This window comes from Centruroides vittatus, unplaced genomic scaffold, assembly GCF_030686945.1.
Source record: "Centruroides vittatus isolate TY-2023 unplaced genomic scaffold, ASM3068694v2 contig_564, whole genome shotgun sequence".
NCBI lineage: Eukaryota > Metazoa > Arthropoda > Arachnida > Scorpiones > Buthidae > Centruroides > Centruroides vittatus.
The window spans coordinates 2271037-2286989 of NW_027122335.1; the positions used below are offsets into that span (position 1 = coordinate 2271037).

Genomic DNA, 15953 nt, shown 5'->3' on the forward strand with positions numbered 1-15953 from the left:
TTTTCTCATTACGAATGGAGGAATTATTTTTCATTTCTCAAAAAATATGATTGATTCTAATGCGGATCAAGTCATCTGCAGGGAAAAAGTTATGGCTTCGTCAAACATAATTTTAGTAATATAAACAAGAGTTCTCAATCCATAACTCAATTTATTTTAAAATTCTGATATTGTACGACTCCTCCATTCATTTATATCTACATTTCTTATAATGTTAATATAACTGTAAAATTGTATTTTAGTGTAGAACAACATTTGCCTCTGAATACGACGTATGCATATAAATTCACTAGCACGTGAATTTTATAAATTATGTTTAATATAATATATAATTTTACATATTGAGGATGATACAAGATAAAATCTATTTAGCTAAGTCACTTTGTCGTTTTCGTAATATAAAAACGACGAATATGAAGACTTTTGTGTTGGTTTTTAATTGTAAATACTATATTTTAAGAGCATTACCTATGTAATTTCCAAATTTTATTATCTGTGCTTTATATTTTATATATTTATTGATATATGTATAATTATTTTCAACTATAATATCAGTCTGAATTTAAGTCATTCAAAATAAGATAGGCCTATATTCTGATTCGATAAGAAAGTTGCTTACAACTTGGTGCACGTTGTTCAGAATTACCGGTTTTTATCTTATATTCTATTGTATCATGTTGCCAAAAATAAGAAATATTTAACTTTACTTCATTTAAAATATACTGTATAAATACAGTTACTGAGATCAACGACTTTTGTACAGTTTCTCAAAATATTTTTAATGCATACTTTCTGAATACAGGTACCCAACAGAACTCCCCAAATACAAATACAAATAATATTATATTAACCTAATATACTGTACATCATAAAAAAATCTTTAAGGCAATATCATTAACATATTTAAATGAACTTTTCAAAAATAATATTTTTAAAAATTAATTTAAAGTTTATTCTAGATCTGTTTTGCTGTGTAAACTTATATAGTCTATTCAATGAATAGTCTACTCTCTGCTTCAATGATAAATATATTCGAAAAAGAGAATTTTAAATAAAATTAAACTCATAATTATTAAAAATACTTTAATTGACTGACAACAAATAATAGTTTTTCTATTTCGTAGAGATCAGCCGGATGATTGTCAGGCATTCTTACATCGTCGTGAGAGATCCATCTTCGAATCCTATATGAACATGTTAATTTTTTTATGAGTGGATCGCCGTTTCCTCTTCTCGTCCATGTTAATAGATCCTATTGAGAATTCAGACTCGTCCATAATGAGAAAAATTGATTAGTCATATAGTACATTGCATTCTAGAGACTCGAATCAACAAATTCGACCCAATCTATTCAATATAGGAAGGAATGAACGGGTTAATTATGAAGCATCTTCCATCATTTTGCTTTTAGAAAGTCTTAAATATTTACTATAAAAAAAATTTTGTAACTTATTTTACATATCTTCATACTTCGTTTTAAAACAAAAATATTAAAAAAGAAATTAAAAATGTAAAATTTATTCAATGTTAGTTCGAATTAGAATGTCCTTTTAAAAGACAATTCTTTTTTTAATACTTCTAGATTTAAGATATTTTAATGTTTTGAAGCATTAAAATTATAGAAAGTATATTAGAATTTTACATAACTTTATCTTAATTATTCATATTTAATCCAAGAGATAGCCTTTGACACATGGCATATCCATAAAAATATGCTTGGATTTTCTTATAACTAGCATGAGAGTTGCAATTAAACGTTTGAATTATCCAAGCAATTTTACGAGAATCATATTTTATTTATAAATGTTTCCGATTAGACAGATTTATTATAGAGAATAGTCTGAAATTTGCTTGCTTTTATCGGGTTAGTGATATTAATTTCATTAATTTTCTATATCTTAAACATTTGTTTTAATCTCATAAATCATTTGTTTTATTTAGAAAACCGATGATTTTTTTTCTGAAAGCTTAAAAAAGAACTTTCGTATATTCATACTTCAAAATTATTTAAACAGAGAAATATCTCGAGAGAAATTTAATTCAGAATAAATTTACTATTATTTGGCACATTGTGAAGCACCACTCGTATTGATTTAAACTTGGAAAAGTTTGCAATTTTTCATAAAAAATTTAATTAAATATTTAATGAATGTAAGTTTGGCTTGAACTGGAATAACAAATTTTAAATTTATCGATTAAATTAGATAACGTTTATAGTTGCACCGTTGACTATTTAACCAATAATTTCAACTGTAACATTTGTTTGTTTACTGGTTATTCGCGCGGTCTCTCAGTTATAATCACGAAAGAAAGTTATATTCTGGAATAGTTCCAAATGACCTTAATACGAATACATGAAAGAAAGGATGCAGCAATTCAACTTTATTGATGCTAGAATTAGAACAAAATTAACCAGGTCTAATACAGGGGAACAACTTTTAAAAAATTAAAAATTATTTCACAAGCTGTTAATTGAAAAATTTTTAATATATATGCATATATACTTATTTTTATGCATTCATATTATGATTTTTTAAACTAGGCATATAGGCATTAGATAAAGAAATTAAATTTCAAAAGTTAGGTTTATTTACATATATAGAGGCTTAATTAAAAATAACGTAAATTTATGTACTGTAACGTGGCATTTTTGTTTATATTTTTTTACGTTTACAAAATGGAATTTTTACGAATTTAAATAAATTATATTTTAAAATAAGCGGCTTGCAAAGAAAATTTCCGAAAACATAACATCAGAAACTCTGAAAAATTTGTGTTTTGTTAACCGATTAAAAACAGACTTGTGAATAGAATGAAAACATTTAAATCCGGAATGATTTATGTATAAATCTGATTTCATTCTATTTTCTCATTATTGAAAATATGTTATTTATAAAATAATCGCTTAAAAACGCAAAGTTTCTTTCCCGACTTGCACTGTTGTAAAGAGAAATTGTATTGTGACTAGAACAATGTTTCCTCGTGCCACTACCAGCGAAATTTAAATTTTCGAATCAATTTATTTTAAATATTTTATATTTTTCTCGTAGTTGTACAATAATTTCACGATTCGTATAATTTTTAATGCGCTTGTAACTGTAATGTACAGTAAATGATTAGCCTGTACAATTCACAAAACCATCCCAGAGTTGAACCATTTTGAGCAGCATGAAATTCTAGATAACGAAATTGCTTACTATTGATACAAAGTTATCTTGTTTAAAGATCGGACAGTAAAGCCTACAAACTTACAACGGCAGAAATCCCCCAAGAGTTTCCTGACAGAGACCTGTAAATACGTTTACGATTGAATCTGGTACGGCCGAAGTGGTGAATCAAGAATATCCAATGCTATAGAAAAGTGCAGTGGCGTAGCGAGGGGGTGCAAGGGGGTCTATCATGCACCGGGCGCCACATGCAGAGGGGCGCCCCAATGGTCTCCAAGACAAACTATATGTGTTTCTGGAGTGGGGAAGAAGCGCCAATAAAGTGTCGTGCCCCGGGCGCCAGTTATGTTCGCTACACCACTGGAAAAGTGACCAGGATAGAGAAGTTTTTAATGCAAACTATTCTCTAGAAAAATAAAATTAAATATCAACAATCTTTGGTCAAATTATATGTATAAGTTGAAAGGAAATAAATAAAAGTGTTTTTTTGTATTGTATTTGCTCATTTTTCAAATACTGAAAAAATGTCAAAAAAAATATAGTACATACTTTATATTTTCACAAGTGTTACTAAATTATATGCACTTAAAATTTGCGTAATTTTGTTACCTTATTGATAATACAAACGTTCTGCTTATACATAAAAATATTTCTTTATTGAATAAAATTCAAATGATTTCATTTTTTTTTTATTTATTCTTTTGAGGACAACACTAATAAAACTATATATAAGGTAGGTGTTCCAGTTAGGGCCCATGAAGTTTGGACTATTATTTTGACTATTTATTTTGAGTTGGTCAAAATAATAGTCCAAACTTGACGAGCCCTAACGGGAACACATACAGTATATACCTTTATTATTATTAATGACTTGTTTAGTCTATTTTGTGCGTAATATTTATTTGTATTTTTCTATTAATTAATCTCACAAGAGGAGGCCACGATGTGGTCATCACGATTTTCAATGATATTGTTTATGTGTATAAGCCTTGGTATGAACCTTTATTAAACAAAGGGAGAAAGCGCGCTTCTCAAACCTTTCAAGAAAATCGAAGGTAAAAGTCCCAAGTAACTTATGGGTATGATTTGAGAAATCTTTTAGTGAAAACTCCGTGGATCAGTGACAGAGCACCTGACTGATAATTGGTATTGTCTCTACCAGTAAGCTTCTTTTTTCGAATCAATGCAATTTTTACATAAAACAATTGTAAATTAACTGGGTTAATACGTTTGGTCTATTTATTTTCTATTGAAAATGTGCATTTTTATATTCTTAAAAAATTCGTTTTTGGAATTATTTAAAATAAATAAAGTTTATTTTTAAAACTAAAATAATTAATTATTTTATAGTTTATGATTTATTCTTACTTTATTTTTACTGTGTGCTTATTTTATTAGCTACGAAAAGAGAATATACTTGTGATATAAACACAATAATATAAATAAAAATAAAAAAAAAAATTGGAAAAGTGACACTGAAAGATGATTATTTACAGTCACATACAACAAATTTAATGTGATATTGGGAGACAGTAGTAACTAATAATTTTTTTGAATTTATTTAATTTCTTAAAATGTCGAATTATCACATCATAATATTCCCCAAATGTAACATATAGCGGAATCCCGTAGAACGTCTCGCATTATAGGAAATCGCGTTATACGGCAGTTCACTGTAGTTTAAATTCATTTTTAACAGATCAATTTCAAAAACGAATTTTCAAAGAAGAGAAAAATGCATATTTTAAATAGAAAATAAATAGACAAAATGCCGCCGAGCCACGGAGTTTCTGCTAAAAGATTTTTCAAAGCATACTCATAAGTTGCTCGGGACTTTTAACTTCGATTTTCTTGAAAACGTTTGAGAAGCGCTCTTTATCCCTTTGCTCGATAGAAGTTCTTACCAAGGCTTATCCACACAAGCAATATCGTTGAAAACTGTGACCTCCCCTGTCAATCTCAATTTCGCCTTATGTCATCCATCAGGGATAAATCATTATCATGTTTTTCCACAAATCCATTCATTTATTGGTTTACTGTACAATAAGTAGACTTTCTCTAAAATGTTAATTGTCAACATTCTATTCTACATTTTTTGTTGCTCAAAAGTAACATTTAATTATAAATCTTAAAGCTTATTGATTTTATAGAGTTACAAACAGAAAAACAGTAAAGACGAAAGAATTAAAAAAATATATTACAAATACAAGTAGCCTATTTATATTTTATTAATTATTATGAGGATTTGTTTGTATTTTAAACCATAAAAACTATAAAAATATCAATGGTAGAAAGGTAGAATAAACTATTTATATATTTTTACATCTCATTTATATTTGATAAAAGTTTTGGTAAAATTTTAAACATATTTAGTTGATAAATGATGATGATCTACTAAACTTTAGCCAAGTCTTTCTGTAATTAGGTCTCGACAATTTCGTGATTCGGATAGCAAAACAACGTTAATGCAAAATTTAACGTTGCATTAACAGTATAATGTAATTTGATGGCAAATTATAAATGAATTTAATATAAACAGTACGAAAAAAATGTTTATTTATAAAATATTAAAAGCAAAATTCACTACTATAGCTCTGCGATATGATAAAATCATTTTAAAATTATTTTTTTCCGTGGAAAAAACTTTAATTGTTCTTGTTCGAGGGCATTGTAAGTCTCCAAGTCTCTAGAAGGATAATCTGCGCCTTTAAGTATTTGATTTATAGAAATTTCAGACAGACAATACGAAAGTACAAAGCGAAATACTATATCATTTGGTCAATCGAAAGCTTCAAAAGCAGTCAGTTGAACATAACAGATGCGCTATTAAACAGTAATATGTAAAAACTTATTTAAATAAAAGAGCACACATTATTTATTTATTTATAATGTTTTTTTATATTAGAAAAATTAAACCAGATAGGAATATCCGTCTTTGATAGGTGTATTATACAGGGAATTAAAATAATATTTAACGAAGCTAAACGATTGAGTTGTGCTTCGCTATGGTCCTCTACTTTGATGTTGAGGAACGACGTGGATTTATGCAAAGATAGATAAAGATGAATTAACTCTAAATCTACTTTTAAACAAACAAACCGAAGGAGAATGAGAGAATGAGTCTAATGTATTTTATTTTTTGGGAATAATTGTCTTCAAATCGACAATAAAGTCAAACTATTTTTGAGATGGTGATTCTTAAACGTTATTATTATTTTCAATTACTGAAATTACACTCGCAAGAAGCAATTGTAACTGGTATTGTAAATAAAATCGTCATTGCTGTGTATAAATTTGGTAAAAGTAGTCCTATTTTCCTATTTCTAAACTGTTTTTACTGTGAAATTTCTAAAAGAATTTCCAAATTTTCTGGATAAATTATTCTTACTATCTTTTGAATAAACAGCGTGATCATTTAGTCTATTGTAGCTTAGACTATATCTATTTATTTTTTTGTGCTCATTGCTCATCAACCAGTTGATGTTCTTTTCAGTGTAATGCAATCCCGAAATGCGTTATCATTGGTAGATGATTTAGCAAAATATAATTAAGTTCGTATAAAAGTATGAAGTGTAAAAACTATCCTCTATTCTCCAATGATGGATAGTCATTGGAAAATAACTACATTTTTAGATTTCTCTTAGTTAGGTTGTCTATTTTGAGAATTATCCTATGCTAGAGTAGACAATATCTTTCTACTTCTGTTGACACACATCTCTAATTTCCTTCCATTTTCCAATTATCTTATTATAGTCGAATAATTAAAGTTAACATTATCTCACAAATACAAAAACACTTAACATAAAAGATTATTCTATATCTTTTTGAGGTATACGAAAAAAATACTATAGTAACGTATGCGTATACGTAGTAAATACAAGCCACTAGCCTATAGCATACGGGAAATAATAATAATTGTGGTTTTTTTAAACAATTGGCTTGTTACAAATAGAAATTATTATTTCCTGCCCTTTATAAAACTAGGCAGTTACTGATGCAATCACTAAACTGTATTACACAATAGTTGTTTAATGTAAAAAGACGTTTTATAGTAATAACATTCTGATGTCAGAAGGGCGATGCAATAATTTTGGTCGCATTGAAATACTCTTCAAATAAGATTAAAAGTAGGGCCTATTCTTTTATTAACCAATACTATTAACTTCCTTCACTATAGGCCTATCGACAATTTAATGTGCAGATTTGCTATAAAGCAAATCTGCACATTAAACGATTGCGAGTTATCTGCAATAGGCAGAAGTGATATAAATCTTATATTTGGTTTTTCCCCCAGAAAAGTTTACTGAAATGCATATTACTGTAATCGTCATTTAGATACATTAGGACATAAAATTTAAAGAATATATTTTCGTTTGTACAAAGATAAGGTATAAGAAATGAGTATATTCATCTATTATATCTGAATTCCCTAAACAAAAACACATTACGACCGGTTTGTATATAGTAAAAATCGGTTCGATAGTTGCCTCACACGTCAAACTGTTTGCTAATTGTTCAATATGCGCGATTTTTCGAGACGTTCTTAATTTTTAGACTTATTATTGGCAATTGTACTTTCTCTTGGTATAGTTCATTTAATCTACTAACCGTTTCAACTACTAAATAAATATTAAATTTAAATAATAATAATAATCGACATTTAAAGAACAAAAAAAAAATCATTACACTATTTAAGATCTTAATTCTCATCCAATAAATATTCGAAACTCGGTAAGATTTCCTCGTTTATCCATGTATTTGTCTCAATCATACGCATGGAAGGAAAAAAAATTGCTTGATGACCAAATAATATGAATCGGACTTACTTTTATGATATCAATTATTCTAAGAACTTATTGTTTAGCTGAGAAATTAACTAAAATTATTAAATCCGCACGAATTTCCAGTTATTAGTTGTTGATAAGAACTCGACAGGAGAAGAATATGGAGTCGCCATATCTGTAAAAAATAAGTTTATTTGTATAAAATTCAAATTTTATTTTGAAAAAATTTCGAAAGATATTCTTAATAAAGATAATTATTCGTAGAGAAATACAGAATACTAATTATTGAAAAGCAATCATTCTACGCTGTTTTCTGCTTGCGATATTAAATCATTAACCGTTCTGTATACGATTAAATTAATAACTGTATATAGGATATTTGCTGTACATAGTTCAGATTTAAAAAAAAACCAAGAAAGTTCTGTAAACGGCCTTTTTGCATGATCTAAGGTCCATAAATAATAAGCAAAGGAGAATAATAAGCAATAACTTACCGTATATCTTAGTTATTTAAATAACTAACAATTAACAAATTGTTACACGTAAATATAGGCCTATATATCACACATTAGTAAGGATAAAAGTTATTTTTTATGTAGTATTTTATCAAAAATAAAGTTATATACGTATAAAAAAAGACAATTGGATAATAATATTTAATAAATTATTTAATTGACGTAACCAAGGCTAAGTGAAATGGTCTGTGCAATTTTCTAAAGCAATTGCAACAACTAACATTTATTACGAAAACAATTTATTGTTTATTTTTCGAAATTTAAATCCATAAATAATAATGAAGCGGTCGTCTTTAAATTTTGACAATAGCTTAAAGCTAATTCTATGTTGTGAACGTTTATCATTTAAAAAAGAATATAGCCTTGTCGGCACTTTTCCAGTAATTCAAAGATTAGCTTCAATCGTTCAAAAATGCTTTTAGATTATTTCGGCTTTTTATTTTCATTCGCTTCAAATTCAAGTTTTATAATCTATGATAAACCATTAGAAATAATTTTATTATTGTTTTTATTACGAATAATAACCTATTAATATTTAATATAATTTTATAAATAATAATTTAGAACATCAAAATGACAATTGCCGGTATCAAATATACTTTATCCCAGTGTATAAAATCATTTGTTTCAAACACAACGTTACACAAGCAGAAAAGGCTATATTTGTATATATCTTTGAATAATAATTTACGGAATAAAAGTTATTAATATTCATTTTTGAGGGAAATTAATTAAAGAGAGCCGTCATTTTTTACTCGATAATGTCTAATTTGAACGGATGTGATAATTTATATCAATGAAGAAGAAAATGCATTTTTAATTGCAACACTCCTTTAAAATCTCGTAAAATATCGATTCAATTCGAGTGGAACTCTTTCGACTAATTTTTCTTCCCTTCAACCGAGATCTTTTTTGAATTACAAAGAACTAAACAATGTCCTGGTCCACTATTTTGATAAAAATTCTTATTTTTATCGTCTCGACGACGGTTTTAAACAGTTAAATTTATTGGAATTTATTAAATATTTTACATCAAAAAGAAGGCCGTTAGCTTTTAAGAAACGAATTTGGTCTTATGATATTTTTATGACATTAGTTCTGCTCGTCGTATCTCAACAAGAATTGTTGATGTCGCTCTTGATATATTACTTTAAAGACGTCATTCTTTAGTTGTAAAGTACTTTCAATCTAAATAACGCAATTAAATAAACACTGTTTTATAAACGACTTATTAATTCAATAGAGCCGATATATTTAAAAGATATTCCTTTCGTATTACAGAATTTGCAAAACTGCATCGTAATTAATGCGTATACATGCGTAAATTGTATGCTCTTATTTAAATAACACATTTTAAATGAAACGAGAGAAAGTTTCCCACATATTTTTAAGAACTTAAGTCAAAATAAATAACCAAAAGTAGCTTATTAAGATTAAACTTTTAAAATAAATTAGTCTAAGAATTAATTTATCCTGAAAGTTATTATCAACAATATCCTAATTAATATACTAATTATGGTATAGCATCTTTTGTTCTTGTTTTTAAACTTTCGATAGTCTTTAGCAATATGCTATTGTTTCTCCATAAATACTCAATATTAAAACATAAAACGTTATTTGATATTATTTTTTAATGTTTCTTAACAAATAAACCAGTTAATAATTACAAATAATCATTACAAACCTTCGAGGATTTTTCATTTATTTTTATTTTTTAATATTTTCTACACCTTTATAAAAGTTTGTAAAGAAATACCTATACAAAATTATATTATATAGACTATCCAGTACAGAATACAATTCCCCTGAAAACGAATTTTGTAAAAACTTCGAAAACGTTTCAGATATAAAATAAATAAAGCAGTTTCTCAAAGAAATTAATGATAATTATTTGTAATTTTTAGTGGTGGAGTTGAAGATATTGATACATTTAAAAGAGGCAGAAATAAATAATTAATTATTGAAATCGTAGTCGTTCTCTTATTCAAAGTTGGAAGTGGATTCATCTTTTGTTTTTCTAGTCTGTTAGTCTGTCGATCTGTTCGACTATCATTTACTTCCCTATCCCTAACTCTATCTTTCCTAACCACTAATTCTATATTTCTCTTAAATCTTAGACATAAGTTCCTGATTATCTTTATTAACTCCGTCACATCTCCAATTAGGTTTCATATCTATTGGTTTATTACCTAAATTTATTATATCTAGACTACGCCCGAGAGAGAAGTACGTGTTACCAAATTATTCCTTTCAACGTTATCCTATTCTAAGCGACCTCATCTCAGTATTATATTAGCTATCTGCATTATTAGACTTTTCCTACGGTAAAATATATATATATTTTCTTAGTCAAACCTTATATCAACAAAATTTCGTGTGGTTTAATTCATGTAAAATCTTTCTAAATACAAGAATTGTATACAAATAATGGACGTCAATCGGATACGTTCACGGTTGGATGATGAATTTATTTTAAACAACAATAAAATTATTTTCATCCGTTATAATCAATGATTTAATGATAAACATATAAATTATTTTAACATATAGAATACATTAAAACGGTCGAAACTAAATTATATAAACTCGTCTCTGTTATACATTTTATAGTGGGAAGGATTGTGAAATTTTCTCGAAACGCATTAGGATTTGTTACAAGGAAATTAGTTAAGAATAAATAACATATATGAAAATACAGAGAACTTTATACTATTTTTAACTTTAAATTTTTCAATAAGAGAAAACAAATTGAATATTCTTTTAATAACGATATATATTAATTTATTAATTGCTATTTCTCATTATTGACAATTTATGATGCAAGTTACAGACACTAAATTCTTCGAATCGTTATTAAAATATTATTTTACGTTATCGAATGACAATTTTTATGCTTAACTTAAACTCACTTTTATAAATTTTTAACCCTTATAAAAAAATATTAAAACAATCTTTCCGTACAGTACAGTGAAATGTTTATATTTTAATAATGATTAAAAGTTTGTACTTTTAATATAAATACAGTAGAGCATCGATTATCCGACTTAATTGAGGACTGGAGTTGGTCGGATAACTGAAAAGTCGAATAACCGAAAAGTATTAAAAAATACATTATTAGTATAGTGTATTAGGCCTGGTTTAAATACTAGCCTCCCTTTCATGATCGAGTCAGTGCTGCCAGCTAAAACATGCAAAAATTTAACAAAAATAATATTAAAGTAGCCAAGACATAACCAAATATTGTAGCGCCGCATCACTAGCGGACATTTGAATTTGCCGACTAGAACGCGGTCGGTTAACCGATAAGTCGGTTAATCGGGGGTCAGATAATCGATGCTCTACTGTATTTCAAATTTGTTATAACAAATAGACAAACTTACATATGATTCCTTCTTTTTAATCATGGCAACTAAATTTACTGTGCTATTATATTCATTTCTATCAATTATAAAATATGAAACAATAACGTAATTATATTATATTAGGTTCACAATTTTCTTAATTTCTAACATAAAATTCAAAAACCAACTTCTTGTTAAGTTTGGAGCGGAAAACAAACTCAATTCTAAATGTAAGTTGCCTTTCATTTCGAAATTGAAAGTGTTAATTAAGAAGCAATTGAAATGACTTAGAAAGTGAAACCCGTGTAAACCAGACTCGCACGGTACAGAGTTTAGCAGGTTTCCGTTTTAGACATGTTTTACTGTATATAATTGTATATATTTTTACTATCACGTAGCTTAGAGATTATATACATATTACACGTGTTTCGTAATAATAGTAATAAACTATTGGATTTCTAAATTTACCTACAATCGAAGAAATTAAAAAAAAGAAAGAAAGAGTTATTAAAATTTTTAAGTATTTTTAAAAATACAATTTTATGGAAGACGTTTCTCATATATTTCAGAAAATAGTGAGCTGTTACACAATATCTAAAGAAAAGCTGTTTTAATTGTAGCTACGTAAAGAAAGGAGGATATTAAAATTAAAAATATTACGTTATGTAATATACGAATTAACCTAACAGAAAGTGAATAATCATTAAGGCGAGAAGATATCCGAATATATCAATTTTAAACTGTTGCAATTGTTAAAATTATGTCCTAAAAATTTCTCTCAGGCATACGAAACAAAGAAAAATAATTATTCCAAAAAATAAACTCAACCCTAAATAATAATAATAACAATAAACTCCTGAAATTTCCCCCTTTTAAAATTCTATAATATCAAGTAATGTTTCACAAATTTCTATCGTCGTAATTAAATTATAAGTGAGTTAGACATTTTTTAAAGTATCGAAGAGTAAATACAAATGAAATTTTGATGTCTTCATACATCCTTCACAACCACGTGAATACACAATTAACCCTTAAACTCTATAAGATTTCTTAACTGAACAGAAAAGTTTAAACGAAAACTATTCTATTTTTATAAAATAAATAATTTCTAAGTTGATTTAAATCTGCATTAAAAGTACATAATATACTGAATTATAAATTGTACTGTACATCTTATCCAGATATGAAAAGATAAATTATTTCACTCGGTGTCAAAACCAAAGTTATGTTTAGTGGCATCAGACTCTAAAATTGAAAAATTAAAAGCTATTAAAAATTAAATATTTTATAATCATACATAAATCAAAACTCCTTTATTCAGAATTAAGAAATATCTACAGCTGAAAGATAATGGAGAAGCAATAAGGAGTTTCCGTGTTAATTACGATGTGAATTAATTAAAATCTAAATAATACAGATGAAAATAATTCCATTGAAAACATTTATAAAGATATATTTTAAATTATGAATTATAAAGAAATTTTAATTTATAATTAGCTTAATAAATTATAAGTTATATAGATAATTAAAGGAAAGAATACAAAGTAGTCCGATTGTTAAATTTAATAGCACATCAGACGTAGTTACGCTAACATTTATCATGGAAAAATTGAATTTCATTAATATTACTTATCTTCAATTTAAAATGTTTATGAGTTAACTGATTATACGCTACTATAATTAACAATCTTGCTTTCATCGCTTTAAAATACTAGATAATGATCATTTCTACGCTATTACGGCTCCTTTTTTTATCTTAGTTTACAAACTGTAAATACTTACTTTAAATATTATTTTTATAGATAAATGCAGCTAAATATTACATTAAAATCCATCAAAAATATCAAAATATAAATTCTCTAAGAATGTATTAATTATAATCATTCACGAAGATATTAAAATAAATGAATATTTTTATATATTTATAACATTATTTGAATTTAATCATTTTCATTTCTTAAAAGAAACCTATTACAATTTACTTATTTATATTATTATAATTTGGGATATTCCTTTAGTAACAATAACGAATACTCAAATTCGTCCACGAAATAAAGCATTCGTGAAAAATGTCTAAGTCCTGAAGAATGTCCTATTATCCTTTCTTGCACAGGTGACATACCATATACATTACAAAGTATCTGTTGAAACATTAGAACTTTACAACGGTACATACTCCACACAATATAAAGTTATCATACTAAACACGTGTCATAGAAATTTCTTAAACACAGATAAACATACGAACAGAACATAAACAAAATAATAATTTTATTTATGTATTGCTCTTGTGCACCGGTATATAAACTGAGAATACAATCCACCAACACTATAACAAGATATTTTTATTAGGATAAGATAAGATAATAGAATTAGCTTATTAGAATTTCTATTAAGGTAATTCATTTTCAAAAATTTCAAATTTTTTTTTTTTTTTTTTTTTTGTGTAAATTTAAAATTAAAGTAAATATAAAAAAGTCTAATCACAGTCTACATATTTTATAATGTTTTTGCGGTAGTTGAACGACAGTAAATTATTATTTCTTAGTGAGAAAAATAAGCACAAATTATGAAAATTTATACACCCTAATTACAAAGATTGAATAATAATTTATCTAGACGAATTTAGTTAATTATTTCGTTTAAAATCGAGAAAAAGTAGTTTAGTTTTTAATAAAAATTATTTTAAGAATCTTGTCCTTTATTTGAAATTATACCTATTTTCTTTTAAACATTACATTAATAATCTAAAAATCTGTCTAAAATTTGAAGTCCAATATCGTTCAGAAGCAAAACTGTTAGACATAAATGCTCTGACAGTTTCGCTTCCATATAATGTATACGTATTGGAAGAAGTAATTGAGTTGATTCTAATTCAATTACTTGTTTGAGTAGACATATCTTAGGCTGAATACGCAGCGGAAACGTGTTGTTACTTTACAGAAATACCCACCAGAAATTTCGCGTCCTAGCTGCTTAAAAGATCCACTACTCGTTCTGGCATTTTAACTTACAGAGAAACAAATTTTAAAATTCAATTTATGAAAACAAATGCTTCGATGCGTAGGGAAGATGCAAAAAATATTTAAATACATCAATAAAAAAATTGAACCGCGTATGTCCGTGAAACCGTGACAATAGATAACAATGATATACTGTATTGTTTAGCGCAACGGACTTTAATCTCGAGAATGGAGTAAGCTTAGACCAGATATGGAAACCTTAGAGGCAGGATGCCCCGATTAACTATATACGAACTTCCGATGCGTGTCATGTAATTCAAAAATTTTTCCCTGGAAGGTGATAGCAATGGAGTCATGCCGGTCATCTAATTTTGTCATATAATGTTCCTGCGGAGCGTAGTTTAAATATCATTGTTTTTCTTTGGCATCTTTATTACATGCACATTTTAGTTCAATAAAAGACCTGTGTTTTCATATAAAATATGTCGACCAGTACATATAATTTCTAAATCCGAATGCAGCCAATGAGTTAGTTAAATTCGTCTCTCATCGTCAAATTAACGCATTTTTTCGTCTAAATCTGCAATAACAGATGATGTATTCGTGCTATACGTTTTGATGTGATACCGATTTGTACATTTCTTGTCAGATTTAGTTTCTATATAATTCATCTGTTTTGTGATAATCCAATCTATATCATTCTCCGATTTGGAATTACATTATATCTTATATACTTTAACAATGAATTAATTTTATTATAATTTTGTAAGAATTTCAATTGACAAAGTTATGTAAAATTAACAAGTACTTATTGTCAATTGTATTTTTTGCTTGTATTACAAATTATATCTTCATAAACGGATAATTATCTTCGCAAAATAATTCATTAACTTAGAAACTAGCTAGATTATAGGTTTTATTTCTCAATTTTTAAAAACGAAAATTCGGTCAATAAGCGCTCACAGGAAATTGAATTTGAACAATACATCACATCAATTTTGGATCTAGAAAAATGGAACGAGTTCGTATTAATTTTCATTGTGCTAAATATGAATTAATACACGCCTTCCTGCCTTGAAACTCTCTTTATTAGGTATATTGAAATTTCACAAAAGATATTTGCTAAATAACTTTAATGTAATGAATGTTTTAAGAGTTCTTATTTTTTGAAATGTTGGTTTAC

General features: G+C 26.9%; 1 protein-coding gene across 2 annotated transcripts in view; it reads left to right on the plus strand.

Annotated features, from left to right (window-relative positions):
• Nucleotides 1–15953, plus strand: part of LOC136978975 (forkhead box protein fkh-2-like) — a 33732-nt gene that overhangs the window by 15394 nt on the left and 2385 nt on the right. The window contains exon 2 of one of the 2 annotated variants that reach the window (XM_067274863.1): nt 1125–1441. The exons of the other annotated variant lie outside the window; for it this stretch is intronic. The gene's annotated coding sequence lies outside the window, so the exon portion shown is untranslated. Of the gene's footprint in view, nt 1–1124; nt 1442–15953 lie in introns of those variants that run through there. 2 annotated transcript variants of the gene reach the window in all.